Source organism: Lasioglossum baleicum, unplaced genomic scaffold (genome assembly GCF_051020765.1).
Source record: "Lasioglossum baleicum unplaced genomic scaffold, iyLasBale1 scaffold0021, whole genome shotgun sequence".
Classification (NCBI taxonomy): Eukaryota; Metazoa; Arthropoda; class Insecta; order Hymenoptera; family Halictidae; genus Lasioglossum; species Lasioglossum baleicum.
This window is the reverse complement of record NW_027469081.1, coordinates 2,864,533-2,878,266: the sequence shown is the minus strand read 5'-3', so window position 1 is coordinate 2,878,266 and position 13,734 is coordinate 2,864,533. Positions and strand designations below refer to the sequence as shown.

Sequence of the window (13,734 nt, the reverse complement as noted above, 5' to 3'; positions counted from 1 at the left end):
GCAAAGTACATTCCAAACTACAATCATCGGTAGAAGCATGCCAAATTATGAGACCTCGTTTTCTCTCTCATCTCCACAGCGTATTTGCAAAAAAAAAGTAAACAGACGCCGCGCCGGAACAGCCTTACGTTGCCACGGAGCGCGCAAGAATACGGAAATTCGCAAGGATATTCATAAAAATTTCGAAAGTTTCGAAACTGTTCGACCAAGATTCGAGTATACTTGCAAGTATTATTTACGTTTATCACAGTACTTGTAAAGGGTTCGAAACTGTCTGACAAAGATTCGACTATACTTGGGAGTACTATTTTTTTTCCGAAGTACTTATAGAGATTATATATAATATTTTTCTCGGCGCTCTGGTTCGATCAGTCTCCAGATTAAAAATAGCTATTGTAACGAAAAGAAAGGTGGTGTGTTTCGTCCTGGACCCGCTATAGGACTCATCAGTAAGGCTATCTAGCGAGTCCGATGAGTCCTATAGCGGGTCCAGGACGAAACACACCACCTTTCTTTTCGTTACAATAGCTATTTTTAATGTGGAAACTGATCGAACCAGAGCGCCGAGAAAAATATTATATATAATTAAAAAAATCAGTCGATCGATATCAATCCCTACTTTATCATAACCAAGGCGAAAAAATTACAGAGTCCGAGAAAAATATTAGTTTCGACGACGTCCCAAAATGTTGGCAAATGGTCGAAACATTAGTTTCGGCCGCGCCCGAAAGATGGATAAAATGTCAAAACGTTTCTCGCAAGTCACTAAAAATATCATCAATTAGTATATTAATAACTTTCCTCATAAAGTCTTCTGACCCTGTGTCTAAGGCAAGACCCGCTAGATAGCCTATAGCGGGTCCAGGACGAAACACACCATCTTTCTTTTCGTTACAATAGCTATTTTTAATGTGGAAACTGATCGAACCAGAGCGCCGAGAAAAATATTATATATAATTAAAAAAATCAGTCGATCGATATCAATCCCTACTTTATCATAACCAAGGCGAAAAAATTACAGAGTCCGAGAAAAATATTAGTTTCGACCACGTCCCAAAATGTTGGCAAATGGTCGAAACATTAGTTTCGGCCGCGCCCGAAAGATGGATAAAATGTCAAAACGTTTCTCGCAAGTCACTAAAAATGTCATCAATTAGTATATTAATAACTTTCCTCATAAAGTCTTCTGACCCTGTGTCTAAGGCAAGACCCGCTAGATAGCCTATAGCGGGTCCAGGACGAAACACACCATCTTTCTTTTCGTTACAATAGCTATTTTTAATGTGGAAACTGATCGAACCAGAGCGCCGAGAAAAATATTATATATAATTAAAAAATCAGTCGATCGATATCAATCCCTACTTTACTTATAGAGAATAGTAATATTTTTCGGCGCAACGGTTCGATCAAATTCTACACTAAATATAGCTATGTTGTAGGGAACGTTTTATGCCCTACAACATAGCTATATTTAGTGTAGAATTCGATCGAACCGTTGCGCCGAAAAATATTACTATTCCAAGTATGTTTCAAACAGAAATTGCGATCGATAAAAATCCCTCCTTTACTTATAGAGAGTTCAAATTCCATCAATCAAGGTTCGAATCTGTTTGCAAGATACTTGATTCCATCCCTAGTGACTGGTGGTTTACTGGTTCGTGAAATCGAAAATTTAGCCCTTCGAGGGCGAATGTCAACGTATCGAGTATGCATCTAATTCGTAGGTAATAAAAATTAACTTCGGAATTGCGGATTTCTAAAAATATTCTCCACCGCATTCTACATATACTATATCGCGTACGTAAATGTCGCAGCGTTCCATTCCCCGCCAGGTTGAACCCAACTACGTACCGTTTGATCTACCTACGTACAATGCGGGGCGGAGGTATTCGCAGCCCTTTAGCAGCTCGTCCTACGCGAAGGTTTTTGGGGGTTTACAGCGGAATCCTTTCGCGGCGTGTAAAATCTTCCGTGGTCTTAGACCGTCGGATATTTTCGTGCATAATCCGCTGCAACCGGAAGCACGGTAGACCAGCATCGGTACACCCGAGCTTGTTCCGTGTCACGGAGCTTTGCCCGTCATTCCCAGAACAAACGGACCCTTTAAATTCAAGAAACAAGGGACCAGCTGCAGGATTATCCTAATCTACGTCGGACCAGGTCGTGTCTTAATGTTGCTGGAGCATCGGCGAACGGGATTCGCCGCCACGGTGTGCTTATTGTTTGAGCCATCGCTTTATTTCGACGTTGGTCTTGCCCCTAATCTCCCGACAAATATTCAGCTACTTTATTCATCCCGTTCTGCCGGAAATTCAAACACGCCTTTCGCAATTTTAATCCGGCCTTCTGCGGAGTAACATGATTCTGTGACATGCTTTCGTAATATTTTGTGATGAGATCACTTTCAATGATATTAATAATTCAATATTGATTGGACACGCGTAGTCTGACGTGAAATGTTCGCAGATAATTTGCAGACGGTACACTTTGATTTTATGCAATTTTCAGTTTTTATAGACAAATTTTAAGAAAGTGGCATGAAATAAAATCGTGTTTTTGGGAATTTGGGAACGGCCTTCGTAGATCGAAAACAAATCAAAATCTTACCAAATTCCATCGAATTTTATACTAGCAGTATTTGTACATTTTCGTAAGCCATAAAACCAGTTAGAATATGCTTCAGTTATATGGTCTCCGAATAGCTTAAAATACGAAATCATGCTAGCGAGAATACAGCATTTTCTTAGGTTCTGTTCTTATAAGATTAATAATCCTATGTCAATCTTTGATCATGATTACTCCACAATATTAAACATTGTCAACCTGGAAACATTATCTGCTCGCAGAAGAGTATCCGACCAGAGCTTAATTTTTAACGTAATTAATAACCATATAGATTGTCCCTCTCTCCTTATGCAAATCAATTTTTACGCACCTGAACGTGCTTTGAGATCTCGAGCAGGTTTTCAAACACTTAAATGCAAATCCACATATGGATTAAAAAATCCTATAAATCGAATTATTGCGAACTCCAACACTCTATATAATAAATGGTAGTTATTTTTCTCGGCGCTCAGGTTCGATCAATTTCTACACTAAATGAATATAGCTTGACATTATCCTCATGACATTTGTTGTCTAAGGCAGGGTCCGCTAGATAGCCTTACTGATGAGTCCTCTAGCGGGCCTGGGACGAAACACTCCACCTTTGTTTTCCTCCAATAAAATAGCATTCGGCATCTTTGCAGATTCAAACCCGAATCGGAAGCGTTATTTGGTTCGAACCCGGACTATAACGTTTCATGCCCCTCAAGCTATATTCATTTAGTGTAGAAATTGATCGAACCTGAGCGCCGAGAAAAATAATTACCAATCTTTCAAATAGTGCGATCGCGAAAATACCTCCTTTAACTCTACATAATAGTATAGATTATTTTAATGGGTCGTTTCACACTTTCAAAAAAAAAAAAATTACGCAGGATTAACTTATAATATACTAATATACCTTTCTACCAACAGTTCTTTTTTTTATGCACGTCCTTTCTTAGTGATTTATGTTAAGCCTTTGTTCTATTGTAAACATTTGTATATATAAATGGACCTCGGTCCGTTCATAATAAATAAATAATAATAATGATAAATAAATGTATAAGGATCCGCACAGTGTCTAATTATTACTATAGGTAAGAAGTTTGCATTAATTCGATATTAACAAATGTTCGACTGGTACGTTGCATTGTTAATTTTTCCGCTATCCCGACGCGAAGTATTCTTCTACCAGATAATGGATGGTATCGATGCAGATGTTTGTTGAACTGTGTTACCCTGTTGCCAAAAGGCGATCGTGTTTCCTCTTGATATTCTCAGGTGGCTGTCCTCGGCAGAACAGACACCAATAATTGTAATGCGTCGGTGGAAGTTAAGGAGTTGGCCAACCAAGCGGAATTTCTCGATGCCTTCTCCAAGCTGCAGCATCGTTGCTGGGTAATAATCGGTTTCGAATGATCTTGACACTCGGAACTGTGCAGGGAGCAGCTTGTCTCCTTGAAATTTATTAATCTGGAAACTCACTGACCGGGAAACATCAGCGAGACTCGACGACTTCGGAACGCTTCGATTTAATCATATTAATTAAGGTACACGCTCTTCGAAACTGTACTAGCTGCCTCTTCAAACCTTTTATCTCCTATTATTACCCGACTGCAGATCTTTCAACAAATTATAGCTCGCGGGAATCTCCAAGCTATCTTCGGTTTTTAAGATTAATGTATTCCAACGGGAATATATATTTTTAACATTCCTTATAAAATTCTTCATTTTCACCAATCACCTCTTCACGCATTCCGTTCAAGTTTCCAAGGTTGTACACTTGTTACGCGCAAGTAGAAACGCCCCGCGATGGCCAGACCGCAGAAGCAGCACACGCGACTGCTCGAAGGGACTGCATTATTATTTCCGGAGCGAATACCCGGTAGTATTTAGAATAATCTCCGGCATCTTCAACACCGTCAACGTTCCGGAAGCGCGTGGACTTCTTGCAGCGTAACAGTTTAATGGGAGAATTTATTCGGGCCAATTAGACGCAAGGAGCCCGGCAGCTTTTGTTGAGGAAAATTACCCAGCATTCGCGAATTTTCCGGTTTCGCGGTGCCGGCAACATTCAGCGGGGATATCCTCGCGTGGCAAACACGGTTCAACTGATGAAATTCTACGGAGCGAGTGGTCCAAAGACGTTCAACAACGTCTGGAACGACTCTTTCAACTTCATCGCCGTTAATTAATTAACTTGCCAGGGCCGAGACCCAACCGAGGGTCTCTCTCTCTCTCTTTCTTTCTCTCTCTCTCTTCCTTCCAACTTTCTTGGCCAGCCACTCGTGTGTCTCTATTATATTTGTCTTTCTTAATTTACGGGCTCTCTCCCAACCTCCCCTTTCTTCTTTGTGTTATCAACATCTCGCGGTTGACGGGGAGCGGGGCCGGCAACGGATGAGACTTATAAATCTGCGGAAAAGGAAGAAACTGGACCAGGAGAAGAATCACGCTGGCCTTTGTCTGCCTAAGACCGCCAGAACACTGCCGCGCCATTTTTCCAAGGTCCTGGAATAATTCAGCCGCTCCCTCCCCTAGCCCTCTTTGGGTTATGTGTCAAGAATTATAAATATTATCTGTATACATAATTGCCACTTCCTGTGTCCTCTGTAAGAATAAAAAAATCTCGAAACACAGAGGCTTCAGAACGTCGAGAGAAATTTGGTACACAAAATCTTTATCCCGGAAATCCTTCAGGATAAGTGCCAAAAATAAATTAGTGGCCCACCTCCAGAAATAAGTCAGACGTAGATTTTTCAACGGGAATTATGCTGGTATTAAAATATATTTCGCTGAAGAAATTTGAACCCCCTGTCCACGACAAGAATAAACAATTGCATTGATGAAAGTCTCCGGGACTGGAATGAACGACGCGCATCGAGCAAATGCCACTTCCCTCGATCTCCTCCTTGAATGCTTCGGTAAAAGGAAAGGCAGGGACGAAAGAAAAAAAAAAGAAGGAGCAAGCAAATCAATACGGGACCGGGATCTCCGCGGATCCCTTCCAAAGGGAGTTCAATCAAAACGCCCCGGCCTCGTCTCGAAACCGAAATAATATGTCCCCGATTGATCTTGGATTTCTTCGCGATATCGATCCCGCCCGACTGACACACTTCGGGGAGATTAATCTGGTCGGTGTCCCGAGAGACACGGAACCCGCGGGGTGGCTTATTCTGATCGTAAACTTCCGAAAAAATACAATACTCAATGCATAATCCCCTTTAGATCGAAATGAAATTTTTTTATTTTGTTGTCGATATGCAAACTTTCTTTTCTCTTCGAAGAAATTATGAACGACAAACAAAAAGACGAAGAAGGCCGTTCCAGAATATGATAATCTCGGACATTTCCGAAATGATTACGAAGCAATGCATATTTCCAGCGGCGCGCTAGAGAGCCCCGAGTCCCAAAACGCATTCACCAAGTTGAGCAGGACCGGAGTCAGCAAACAACGCGAGCACAAAAGCAGAACCCCACAGATTCACGGGAACTCGAAAACAGAAAACGGTCCTGTCACGTAGCGTCGCAGCGAAAGCCGAGGTCCTTTGTGAACGGGCGCAGTCCCGTGAGAGACGCACTCGGCGCGGACGGTCGGCGAAAGATATTCGTTTAAATCCATAGGAACGAGAATCAAAGTCCGCCGCGGTGTGACGACGAGAAAACGAGAAAGGTCCGTGAAATTGAGTGGTCGACGGTACGCAGCAGCTGTCACACGTAGCCGTTTGTCTTTTTTCTCATCAGCGACAGCCTCGGCTCTCGGTTATGTTAGTAAAATCGGCCTCGGCGCGGCGCGGCGTTTCCATTTCCATCGTGGAGCCGGTTTTCGAGAGCGAGGGAACTATGAAACGAAGAGAGAGACGAGGAACAAGCGGAAGTCTCGCGGAAAGGACGGAAAAGGACGGAGGACAACGTGAATTCCAGATGGGAAGGAGAAAAGGGCGCAGGGAGACAGACGGATTAGCTCTTTACCGCGGTGCGATTTAATCTCTGCTGGCCGCAGGCCTCTCGAAACCGCCCTCGCCGACCCTTTTCTCCCCTCTACACGAAAACCGCCATCTTCTTCCTCCGGAGCTCGACTACAACATAATGTGGTAAAATAATTCTGTCGGTACCCTTCCGCGGAATACACTCGGAGAGTTTGATGTTGAAATTCGTAAAACTGCAGAATTTTCGTGTAGATTCTCTGTATTTTATCTTCGAAGAAACTCGAACAAAACTCGCCATTCTTTTTCTCGGGGATCGGGATTTTTCGTGAAAAATCGGGTTACGTCGAGGAGCTCGCTCGAATCTCTGATAATCTCCTTGGAACAATAGATTGGGGGCCAGAGAGCCGGTCTCCATTACGATTCCTCGGGACTCGTTGCGCGAATCAATTACAGAGCCGGAGTCGTAACAGCAACCGGGCGCTAGCTGTACGGATCCATCGATCTCCCCGGTGCCGTTTATCCTAGCACTTTACGGATTGCCAGCTGGCTCTTTCCCGGCGCAATCTACGGATATCAGACGGAACGAGGGGGAAACGGACGGGCTGACGTACGGGGACGGTCTGTCAACTTCTCCAGTGATTTTTCATTAACCGGAGCGGGCTCGCGGCGGGCGCAGGTTCACGCGCCGCGGAACCCGGCGCAGCTCGCGCGAAAACCTCCTCCGGTAAACGCGCTTAAATCACACGCGCTGCCTGCGACAGCTCGCACGCTGAGCCGGAATCGCGAAAACCTGGGCAAACATTAATTTCTCGAACTTTCTTATACTTGGGAATTCGTTCCTTTTTGCTCCGGAATTTTATTTCGTCAAAGAGAGGCGTTCATATTTGTTAGACTTCGTATGAAAACTTCATCACGCGAGTGTGACTCGTTAAAATACGGCAAGGGGTTGATACGATTCTGAGATAATTAATTAATAATAAGTTCATTGTGCTGGTGACTTATTGGTAATCCAACAATATAATAAATGCTGCTTGAACATTTTCAGATTTGATACAGCACGAAAATGTTGTGTGAAATTTTTAATGGTGATTAATCATGTACGGTTAACAGATGTACGAGTTTACTTCGGCTCTTTACGATTTCAGCTTTCCGAGAATCCCGGGCGCTGCAACCTCGGGAATTTTTCATAAGACGATCCCCTGGCAACGGGTTGCGCGGAAATTATGTATATTGAGCGTCTTGGCTTCGCGAAGAATACTTCCCGGGGTTTATTGAAACGTATGGCAACGCTCGTTGCGCTCCAGACGGTCATATAAACTGTACTTACTGTATGAGATAATGCGATGAGGATAGAACAGTTGTTTGGCGAGGGTTTTTCCGGCGCACCGGAAATAATGGTTGCCACAAGCATTGCAAGTTATTCGTGGCCCGAAGCAACAGAAAAATCTTCGATATTACGTATTCATTATTTATTACTAGACTAGATTATCTTTCGCAAGCTAAAAGTTGTCTGCGTTGATTCGAACAAAATAGAAACTAAATTGAATGTTATTTCTTCCCTTAATTGTTTGAATACATAAGAAATCATATATTGGCATCTCCTCAATATTTAAAATTCTCCAACAATTTTGAATTTCATGTACTCAATTTTCCTATAAATGCGTAAAGATCCGCAGTCTATTTTATTACATTTTGATTTTACTTGTAAGAAAAATATTATTCGTTGAACGCTTCTCTTAACACTAGAATTACCGAGGTTAACACGAAGACTAGTTCTATCAAAACCAGTCAAAATGACTGGTCTTTTAAAAATATGTAATAATAGAATATTTTTATATTTATTGATTTATATATTACTATCTTACAAAAGGAATATGGGGCTGAATACGTCTTTGAAAATATTGTGTAGTGGTAATCTTCCAGCTTTAGACCCTCCTTTTATTCTTCACAAGGCACACAAACACGTCTTCTTTTACCTAAATTCAAAATATTTTTTAATTCACTTTCCGTGGACTCCTGAACATTTTCTTTGTCTCTATAATCTCGTTATTACTATTTATCCTATTATTACTATTTAGCCTGCCCTAAATGTAACATTTACCCTATTTATTACTATATCACTGTAAAGTTCAATTTAATTCTCTTCTGACTTACTTTCTTCATGCTAATACAATTCCAACATCCTCGATATCAGAGCATTCCATTGGTATACTGTTCTCTTTTTACAACAATTCAGAGATTTCCAATCGTTTTACCATTTTTAGGGCTAGTGAAATATTGTTACATAAAAAAGAGTTAGGTCCTATTCCAACGGCTATGGTATACAAAATAACCGCGTGCAACAACATCGACGACTGTTTATGTTTATGTTGTGGCGCCAACATAAGACGTTGCGCAAAACATCAATAAATCTATCTGAATATCTAACAAATGATTTCGGGTTCGGTAAACAAATTATTGAATACTTTTCTGCTTAGAGAAGTACCAGTCAAAATGACTGATATTGGCACATAAGTAGCCCATGATACAAAATTATTTTGATTCTGAATAAATTAAACAAAAATAAAATTCATTCTATTACTCCTTTAGTTATCGCTGTAAAAGTCATTACATCATTGCGGGAAAAGAATGTAACACGAAGTGGGAATTTTACAATAAAATGAAATTGTAAAACCAGTCATTTTGACTGGTCTGGTAGTTCTAGTGTTAACAGTGGTTTTTCACATGGGAGATACGAACAGTATAGTTGTTAATATGGATAGAGACATTCATTGTAATTCTCTTATTTAATCATTTATTTTTAATTGATTCTAAATCTGTGTGAATTTACGATAGCCGGAGACTTGTGAGATTATGTAGACATGTCTGCTTCGCCCTTACAATTAAACCAATTTCCCAGAAACGATCCTCTTTTTTTTCTACGAGTATCCTTCGTTCCTCCCTGACTCGACCCCAAACTCTAACCAATTAACCAGCCCGAAGAACACACCCCATCAGCTGCTAATTGCGAAACACGACCACCAAGCCGAACAGCCCGCAAACCACCGGGGAGCCGGCAAATAGTCATTTACAGTCGAAAGAAATCACAGCACGTACGGCTGTAGATGAAATCCAATCTTTTCGTCGACTAACGACTATTCGAGCGTCGATTGCATTCCTCTGGAATTTGTCCTCTCTCGCCATTCGTCATCAGCGGTCCAGTGACAGACAATAAAATGGCTGTTCGCGGTTACAACGATTGTTCGTTTTGCAGCTCGATGACGAATGTCCGAACGTGTCTCGCTCCGTTTTGATAAAAGAAGAAAGCAACAAATCCCGGATGATTCATGCCGGACAGCGATATTGCTCGCGTAATTAATCGAACAAACCGGACCTGGATGTTTATCAGGATCGAAACGTTGGTTTGTAACAAGAATCGTGAGTGGGTATAGAGCTCACGGAATCCAGTCACGTTTTACGAGCAAGAATAATGCCTGCACGGCTGAGACTCTGCCGATAGATTGCTTGGGGAAAACACAGAAGGGGCCGCGCGAGGATCTTCTTGACCATCTTTGCCCACGCCCAACGACCTGCCCATCGCAATTAGCGGACGTTCGACTAAACGGCATCGGTCAAAGGACCTTTGCGCCGACATCCGAATAGTCGCAATATCGCCGTACCCGGAAAACGCGGGACACGGTCCAGTTGATCCTGGACGCGCAGGATTAATAGAGAAATCTGGACACTTTTGTTTACCGTGGCCTAGTCCCGAATTTCCACGAGGATCGGCCAATTTCCCGTTTGAACGTCGCGATGTATGTACTGTGAACCACGAAAGTATGAAAAAACTATTGAAACCACCAGCTCGCGGTATCTCGTTCCTAATTGAGTGGATGATCACAGATTAATTTATGGTTCAAGTGTAAAAATATGTATTGGAACTATAAAGTGTGGCATCATCGAATATCCTAGAAAAGTTACTTTGAAAAGATGAGTGTCGAATCTATGTAACAAATGAACACGTCGATAAAAAACGTAAAGCGAAAGTGATATCCCGGAGTACCATCAATTTTCTTGGGTTTAGAAATGCTAACGAACAGTTCTGTCCACATCAGTTAGAAAAGTGGCTACCTTTTCGGAGAGATTCTCGTTTCCAATTGAGTGCATGATTACAGATTAATTTATGGTTAAAGTGTAAAAATATGTATTGGAACTATAAAGTGTGGCATCATCGAATATCCTAGAAAAGTTACTTTGAAAAGATGAGTGTCGAATCTACGTAACAAATGAACACGTCGATAAAGAACGTAAAGCGAAAGTGATATCCCGGAGTGCCATCAATTTTCTTGGGTTTAGAAATGCTAACGAACAGTTCTGTCCACATCAGTTAGAAAAGTGGCTACCTTTTCGGAGAGATTCAATTAACGTCTCCGCGGCTAGAGGGGGCCGTCAGCTCGCGATATCTCGTTCCCAATTGAGTGTACAGTGGCATAATGGCTTATCCAATCTCGGCCGGGCTGTCGAGTGGTTCGTTCGCGCAGCATTTAAGCATCGCCGTCATTAACCACGGACACGCGTGCAACGACTGCGCGGGTGTCGCATCTCTGACAGGCATTCAGTATTGTTTCCGCCGCGGCGGTGACAATGCGGCCGCGCGCACGCCGTTGGCCGCCGATGAATATACCCCGACTCCCATTCCTATCCTGCTGTGCACCTATTCCGCCTACTAAGTAACTTCTCCACCGTCACGGCACCGAGAGACACACGGCCACTTGTTTGGCACGGCACAATAAGGCCAAGAATGTCAATGGCTTCTGCCATTGTACCTCCGCGCAATACCGTCAGTCGCAAACGGCGCGAGCCCGCTGTTTTCAACTCGTAGTTCCTCGAGAAGCCCGCGCGACTCTGTCAAAACTTGGACCCCGCTTTCTCCCTCTCTCTCTCTCTCTCTCACTCTCTCTCCTACCATCATGGTTTGATACCGCTACCCGGGATTTGCCTTTTTAAGCTGAAAGCACCGGAACTTTCCACGGATGACAACGGCCGCAAATATTTCTAGCTGCGTCACCCGAGAAGCCGCGTTTTGTCCCTGATCTTTGTAACTCTCGCATTGAAACTGCTGTCATGCTGGAAGGGCAACTTGGCGAGGGTGCAGCATCAAGGGTTGGCTGGTTGGTTCCACCATCATTCAAATTTCTAAATCTTTAAATGTTTTCGGCGCTGCGGTTCGATCCTTTATAACAATCAAAGCACTCTTGCTAATTTATTCAAAAATCATCAACGTTTCGATCCCAAGTTTGGATCTTTCTCAAGATTAGTATTTTGAAACTGCGTCTGTAAAATAAATGTGTTATGAAACACGTTGAAAAACAGAATCCGCTGTTTACTTCTAAACCTTTGCACTCGAATGGCGAGCCTGAGGCGCCACTAAAAATTGCCATACCATTATTCAAAACACAGTTTTAACATTATTAAGTTTGTCTGTATTCTACAAATTGTGAAATGCTCAACTGTTATATGAGAAAACAGGTACAATTTGATGTGCACGATGTAAGAAACATTACACAGAACAAAAATGATCTGGGTTGAAACAAATATCTCGATTTTGGAATTCAAATTGCTTCGAGTGCAGAGTGTTAACTTGAAGAAAATCGGTATCGGAAAAAATAGTTTCCGATTAATCAAAAGAAATTCTGTTTTGGTCCAACACCCTCCAACAACATAACCACGAAAAACCGTAGTTGCTACTCCCCTTCTCCGAAAGAGAAACGAATAAAATCACGGGTCACGACATACCGGATGCCCGGAACAACCCTCTAAAAAGCCGAAGACATCCACCGTACTCGTTCCCCTAAAACGTTTCTTCCACGGTATCGACCTCTCGGAATCGTTGCGCGACGGCAAAAAGTCCGAAACAGTTTCGAGCAACAAAAAATCCAGCCAGGTGGTTAACGAGCGAGAAGTGTTGTCGAAACTTTTTTTTTTCCCTCCGGTGCCAACTTATCCGAAGCATTTCCGGTCAGCCGTTCTAGTCGACGTTCCCATTCTTCTCTCCTCTTCTCATCTCCGCCCCCGTCCCCGGTTTCTCAACCCCCTACTGCACCCCTCAGAAGCAGCCAGGTTTCGAGTGGCCCTAAGCAGTGGCGGTTTCACGCATGCACCGGTTCTACGATAATACATGAATGTTTCTTCGTAAATCATACTGTTGAAATATTCGTTCCACAATTCACTCAGCTTCCGAGCTTTTATTCATTCGATCACACAAGTTGCTTACTAGCTTCAGAACTTTCGGGACAATGAAATGTATAATATTCAAATGTTCTCGGCGCAACGGTTCGATCAGTTTATAGGAGAAAAGCATCATAACACACTACTGATTCAGTAGTGTTGCGTAATATTCTTGAATCGTAGGAGTTTCATACCTGTTATGATGAATCACTTCCTAATAACAACTATTTTCCTATTACATGTTATATAAATTACATCTTTATCATATATTTAATAAAAGTTTTTCATCATATAGTCACGAACATGTGGTAAGTTTGGGTTGTTGACGTTTTTCACGGTTTGAAATAACCGCCAAACATCGATCGACGATTGACTTGTGTTTTGATCGATCGACCAGTTACGTTCTGTGTCTAATGACTTCGATGGTCTATGATCCAGTATCCTGTTTGACGACATGAAAACAGCATGTGCTAAGACAATTTCAATTCCGTGTTTATAATCTTTCTAAAGCAATGTAAGTAAATTATTGCAGTATCTTGTTACATTTTTACATTCTGGTTACGCGGATATCTTAAAGTTTCTGGTTTTACATTGTGAAAATATATTTTTCAGACGCAGTTTTTCTACTTTCTTGAAAATGATCTGAATGAAGATCGAAACGTTGAAAGCTCCAAACTAACGTGCAAATTTTGCTTTTTTCCTATAAACTGATCGAACCGTTGCGCCGAGAACATTTGAATATTATACATTTCATTATCTTGCGATCGATATTTCAAACAACATTTCGGGACAATGTTAATAAATGAATGTTTCTGGCGTAGATCGTAGTGTTCTTATACAAAATTTCGTTCAGTGTAGTCGACGTGGAGGGCGCACGGTGGTATTATCCGCGAGAGAGCCGCAGCTTGCGAGCAACCCCCGATGCGCAGAGGGTGCATTCACTATTCACCTATCTGGGTCAGTTTGCCCAACCCAGTGCCGAGGACTCGACCCTCCGCTTCGAAATCCTGCA

The 13,734-nt window shown here is 42.2% G+C and overlaps 1 protein-coding gene across 2 annotated transcripts in view; it reads left to right on the top strand.

Annotated features, from left to right (window-relative positions):
• The window catches only part of LOC143219109 (uncharacterized), a 170,701-nt gene that overhangs the window by 54,375 nt on the left and 102,592 nt on the right, over nt 1-13,734 (top strand). The window lies entirely within an intron of this gene.